The following is a 7,037-nucleotide window of genomic DNA, read 5'->3' on the forward strand; positions in this document are numbered from 1 at the left end:
GGGGGGGGGCGAGGAGGACACACATACATACATACGTATTTATGTGGCTGGGTTATTTGGCCGCAATCAACTGCGTCTAAGCCTGTGTGTCACCTACAGCAACGGACAGCAGCAGCAGCAGCAGCAGCAGGCAATCATCTGCCACATTTGCGTCCCATGGTGGCGTAGCACTTCTGCTGTGGTGGATTGGTATGGCATGGCATGGCATGGCATGGCATGGCATGGGATGGGTCCCTGGTCCCTGGTCCCTTTTTGGGTGATGCATGGGTGGCGGATGGGAATGCGGCGGATAGGTCAGAGGGCTGGAACATGGGTAGCCGAACACAATGTTGGACATCGGTTTAAAACTGTCAGGCAAATCAAACTGAACTCTTAACGATTCGAGCACGTATTCAATATGGTTTGTTAGTGCGGCCAGGCGCCTGACGTCATGGGTAGCGGTAAAGCTATCGCCCCATAGGATACATATAGTACCCACATATGGCATATGGCAGGATGCAGCTTCGAGCTTTGGTTTTTGGGTTGGTTTTTGTGCAGTGAGGAGGCATGGTCCGAAATGCCGAATATTGATTTGAATCAATTAATTCGTGCGGTTGTCGCTGGAATTACTCCCTCGAATCTAATTAATTTTAATGCACGACTACACACACACACACACACACACACACACACACACACACATACACATACATATGCGTACATACATACACACGTTGACAAAGTGAACGAGAAGGATAAAACTAAAAATAGTTAGAGGGAGAGATACATATATATGTAGTAAGTGATGGAGCGAAAGAGCAAGCGAAACATGAGGCGGTGACACTTTGGGCAACATTTTAGGCGCAAAAGCACGAAAATTTATATTGAAGTCGAATTATGCAATTTGCTACTAAATTGATTGCATTTGCACAGCTGCTTCTCACTCACTCACTCACTCTGGCTGCATACAGCCTTCTCTCTTTCCATGTGCTTGTGTGTGCAACAGTGACAGAGAGACAGAGAGACAGAGAGAGAGAGAGCGAGAGAGGCAGAGCGAGTGCAATGAAGTGCAGCCGTGTCCTGTGTCCTCTGTCCTGGCTGCATGATTGAATTTCCTTTTAAAAATTATAAATAAATAATATACACCGAAAAAATTCGTAGCAGCCATCCATTGAGTTTAGAAAACATTTTGTTTTGTGCGGTTTGCGGAACGCTTCCCCTCCGCAAAAATGTTCATTATTATGTGTGGTCTCTGAAGATCGAAAATGGCACTGGCACTGCCACTGCCACTGAACTAATTCACCTCTCAGGGTCAGAGCTTAAGTGCTCAGAGGATTTATAATTGGTTTTTTTCTATGTTTATTTCTGCTCAATAAATTCCAAATAAATTCCCACACAACTTAGAACTAAATAAATAAATTTAAATAAAGTGATTGAATGACAAAAAGATTTGTTATAAAAAGAAATATAATAATATTTAAATTGAAACCAAAAATATAAAATATATAAAACCCACCTCTGGTAAGCAACGGTCTGATCGGTCCACAGAGAACTAACATGGCAGGACATGACATTCTTTAGAGCATTCTTTAGTCGATCTCAAGAGCGCTTTTTTGCGGCAGCTCATATTTCATTTGATATTAGATTGGGCATATTTTTGTTCCACTGATTCCTGGTCTGGTATGCTCTCAATTGGGGGGGGAAAATAAAATCATATTTCATATTTAATAAAATGCATTCGCATGCATTATTATATTCATTATATTCCAGCATATTTGTATTATTTTCTAGCCAAAAGTGGCGGCCAGTGCCAGTGGCAATGGCAATGGCAGCAACAAAAACAGCAGCAAACACCAACGACAACAACGAATTCAAACATTTGACTATTCAAAAGAGTTTCGAGCCCGTGCCGGGCTGCCCATACCCCAATACTAAAACCCAATTTGACCACTCCGCACATTTTGGGGGCCAGCAGCAGCAGCGGCAGCAGCACAAAGAGCGAAACGCGCTTACCACACAAAAGGCCAACACACACACACACACAGAAATGCACACATGTATTTAGTTATAGATGTATATGGCACATACATATATTCAGACCAGAACAAATATTGTTCTGGCCATGTTTTTGGGGCACGGCACACACAATGTCGACAATGTCCACAGCGGCGGACAACGGCCGGCAGGCGTTGCAGTGGCCAGAAATGGTTTTGATTTTGATTTTGATTTTTCGGCAATTGCAATATAAATGCGATCATTTTAAAACAAAATGGCGTCCGCCGAAACAACAAAAACTAGACACGAGTGTGTGTGTGTGTGTGTGTGCCTGAGTGGGTAATACCAAAAAGCAGAATGGAATACAAAAAAAAAATTATTTAATGTATGATATGATTTGAATAACATTTCTGTTGCCGCGCCGGGAGACCCCAACAAGGGGGCACGGCGACACAATGACCCACACCCGTGCGTGCTCCAGCATGAAATGATTTGAAATCGTTTTGCGGTTTTTACGAGTTGCAAATCATTTTAATTAAAATATCAAAATTAGAAAATGGAAAATGATTACATTATTCATTAGTTTTCATTACGCATGTTTATTTATTAGCAGCAACAACAGCGGCCAAAAATTTGGCAGTGACATGGCAAGGGGAACGGAACGGAACGAATCAAAGGGCGGCCCAAAGGGCTGCACTCAACGAGAATCTTGTATGCCCTACAAGATATTAAACCTTGTAAATTAGTCGATATGTTGCTGGGTAGATCGTTTAAAATCGAAGCTCCTTTTGATGCAACTTAAGATCTTATTTTTTAATTCATTTCACTCCCTGTGGCTCCATCTAGCAAGCAAAGTGCTGCGAATCGCCAACAAAAAAAAATCCAAGCAAAGCAGGAAAAATATGTTAATAAGCACGCAAAGCTTGCGAAAGTTTTCTTAAGAAAAATGCCAGCGAAAAAGAAAATTTCCAACGGAAGCATCTCAAGGAACTTCGGGGTTGTCTGCTCCTGCTCAAGGAGTACGTGTACTTGAGTGTGTGTGTGTGTGTGAGTGTAAGAGTCTGCGCAGAACCCGCTTTGAACTTAGACATTCACCCCCTTTGCAGTACGCTTCCATGGGCTAGCTACCGTCTTCCAAGTCCAAGTCCAAGACCAAGACCAAGACACTGCTCCCTCAGCGGCAGAGGCGAAACTTTTTGGCGTTTTGGCGCTCCGTGCCCACGTTGTTGTTGCTGTTGCTGTTGTTGTTGTTTTCAGGATATTTTTTCTTTGGCTTCTGGCATTTTTTTTTCGCTGCTGCTTCAGTCTCAAGACGCCAGATGGCGCCAGGCCAAAAGCTTTTTCTTTTCCCTGAGGAGTTTCGTTCTTTTTTTATATTTTGCTGATTTTTGCGGCAGTAAATTATAAATAATACTTTATTGATAGCTGCCATCAATATATTGGGCACACACTCACACCCATACACTTACGCAGTCGCACTCTGGCTAAGGGTAAGTCGACCCACACACAGACACAGACACACACACACGAAGAGGCGGGCAGGCAGGCAGGCGTAAGGCATTTCGACCAATTATAAGTTGTGGTTAACCGCAACATTTATTCAAGAAAATGCTCGAAATGGATGTGCGAGTGCGAGCGGGATGTGCGTATGGATATGGCCCAGTGACAGAGCGAGAGAGCCAGAGGGTGGGTGGGCGAACGAGAACGAGCCAAGTCATTGGATAGGCGATGAGGTGGTGACGCATTTCTTTTGGGGGTTGTGTGTGTGTGTGTGTGTGTGTGTGTGTGTGGGAGACAGGTCTGAGGAATGGCATTGGCATAGCGAGACATCTACGGCAAGTGGTGAAATGCCAAGAATTTCGATTGATATTCCCTTTTTTGGGGCAGCTTTTCTTTGGATATTTTTACTCAAATATACAGATAGCTAAATTAGGCACTACAAATATTTACCACAAATAAAATATCAGTTAAAGATCTTCATCCACTTTCAAATAGTTTTCCTACGTAGATTTTTGCCTTCTTTAGGTCTTACCAAAGAGATTTTTAAATTGTTTATATCTACCCCTAGCCAGCATTTCATGTATTTTTTGTGCCCAGATATCATCCATTCATCTAGTTACCGTTTGTTTTCCATTATCCCACATCTTACACCATTTCCACATTAGAGTTTTTCTTGCCTTTCCATACTCCAGCCACACATACCTCACACCATCCAAGCCAGCAGCAGCACCAGTAGCAACAGCAACAGCAGTGGAGGAGCAGGAGCAGCAGCAAGAGCCTGCTTCAGAATTAATAGTTTTCCAAGCTGAAACGAATCGCCTTTCAAGTCGCTAACCGCCGACAATATGTTGGACCAACGGCAGACAACAAGAGCAAAGAGGGGGAAACTTTAAGTGAAGGACTTTGCCATCTCTCTGGTTCTCTTTGTCTGCTCTGCTCTCCTCTCCACAACCATCCAACCACATCACAGTGCTTCCAGTGAGGAGACAACAACGGAGCTGTGACATTAGTTTAACGCCAAAATCCATTAAAAATCCATACTAATATATGTCAGGCTAAGGCAGCGAGTGCCACAGCGCATAATGAGTGACGAGGTGGTTGAGGGAGGGCAAGGGTTCGGGCCCGATGGTGGTGCAGAGCTGACAGCTTAAAAGAAGATACCACACACACACACACACACACACACATACAGGGACACACTTTGTGTGCTGTCTTTGCACTTTCCCCGCCACTCACAACTTACCCTTCCTCCACCGTCCCACCTACCAATTTCGCTTTTCCGCTTTTTACACTTTACCTTTTGGCTTAGCAACGGAACGACGTCGATTTTTCAAAGCCATCGCATCGCACTCTGTACCGGCTGTGGCCATGCTGCACTAATGAAAACTACCCCAGTACCCCAGCACCCTGCCCCAGCCCCCAGCCACCAGCCACCAGCCTTCGTCAAAAGCAACTGAAAACAGCAACAAAAAATAAACATAGCATAAGAGCAACTCACGAAGAACCCAGCAGCTACACATGACATTTATATTATGAGCTTTAGATTTATATTAATTTTTATCCAAGTATTCCCATCAAAAATAAAAAAATATATTTATTCATTAATTTATTATTATTATTATTATTTATTATTATCAATTTAACATAACGTAAGAGTAACTCACGAAGAACCCAACAGATACACATGACATTTATATTATGATTTTATTTTTATTATTAATTTAAATAATAATACTTTTTTAATTTAAATCATCCAATATTCCCATCAAAAATCAAAAAAATGTATTTATTTATTTATTAATTTAAGGCTTTTATAAAATATGAACTTAAAACTATGCGAGCCTTAGCTTGTAGGGCCTTCAGCTCTGGACCATATAATTTTTATTGGAAAAAACATAATAATATATGTGTATAAAATTATACAACAAATATTCACAGCGGTGAAACATACAAAGAAAATTTCCTGTCATTATTAGAATATCAATTTAAATATAGTCTACTCTTCAAAAATCCACCTCTTATGATCTGCAAGGTTGGGAAAGTGTTGTGGAAAAGCCGAGTTAATATTGATTCTAATTTACGTGAGGTTTTTTTGTTCCACTTCTTTACTGCTAAGCCTCGAATTATGCACAAGAATTTTGCATAAATTTAAATCTCACTTTAAGCAACTCCAAGGACAACACTGAGAATTTGTCTAGCAGCACTGCAGGTTTCTTTTTTTTCTTCTTTTCTTTTTTTTGCTCTTCCTTTTGTGTTGTTATTGATTTTATGAAATTTTTATTAATAAACATTCGTGGCAGATTCCAAAGCAGATTCCCCTCCCAGCGACCATCCCACCAGATTGAATGCAGAGCATCACGGAATTTTTTAATACAAAACGCGAGCAAGCAAGAGCGAATGCTAAAGCTAAAGCTGTTTCTGAAACTGAAGCTCATTGCAAAAATACTACAAAATCTAGTAGAAAAAAACGACCCAACAAATCAACGTAATTAAATGCCCAAGAAGCAGTCGTGGATCCTGGCAGTTGGTGGTTGTGTAGGGTTATGGGCATTGCCAGGGGGGAGGAAAGAAAAGGAAACAAAATCCCGAGAAAACCGTCAGCAATTAAAATGGCGCTTGGTCCGTCAGCCAAAAGACTTCAAAAAATGCCAAAAAGTTCAAATACTAATGAATTATCCTTTATTAGGATAATGTATGATGTGGTTCCTGAAGAGTTTGCCGGTTACGCCGTTCCGCCTTTGCCGCCTTTGCCGCCGCCCTCGCCGCCCTCGACTCTTCAGCTTGTCATCCACTATGAGGGGTGCGGCGAAAGGAAAAGACGGACCAGTGGGGGGAAATAGACCGAGTCCAAAAGTCGGAAAAAGGTTCATGGCGAGTTTTTGCCAGATTTTTCCCCTTTGCAAATAGCACAAGAGTACATGCACTTATTTAGGGATTTTGTAGCATTTTTCTGCTGAAGTTAATACTGTGGAGATGTCGTTGAAAATATTTGTATTTTCATTTGCAAAAAAAGGAAACCAAAAAGAGAAAGCCCTCCCCAGAAAATAATATATGTAAAATTTTACTCTCCTCCAAATATATATATTCCCTGTGTATATTCTCTAAAGATTTAATTCGAAATTCTTGACGTTAAGGCATCAAAAATTCGTTGAGCTCGTGAATTTTCCGCACAAGTTTCTTTTGGTTTAGCGGGGATCTGCTGGGCCGCTGCTGGGCTGCTGCTGCTGGCCTGGTCCTCTGCCTAGATGGGGTTGGGTTTTTTGTGCAAGTCCTTGGAAGAGGTGGCGCTATAGCCATGGTACTAGAGATGAGTGGGATGGCGGTGTTTGCCTAAGAGGCTGGCAAGCTGCGGCTGGAAGCTGTTGGCAATTTATGAAAAGAGCCAAATTAATCAGACTAATAACGAAAACACGCCGAGCCGAAGAAAAGGCGTCTAGGCAATAGAAATGGACGAAAAGGGGAACGAGAGAGAGAGAGAGATAGAGGGCAGCAAAGAGTACGAGAAAAGAAGTGAGAGAGAGAGAGAAAAAAGGGCAAACAAGAAGAAAGTGCGGGGAAAACTT

This window comes from Drosophila obscura, unplaced genomic scaffold, assembly GCF_018151105.1.
Source record: "Drosophila obscura isolate BZ-5 IFL unplaced genomic scaffold, ASM1815110v1 contig_73, whole genome shotgun sequence".
NCBI lineage: Eukaryota > Metazoa > Arthropoda > Insecta > Diptera > Drosophilidae > Drosophila > Drosophila obscura.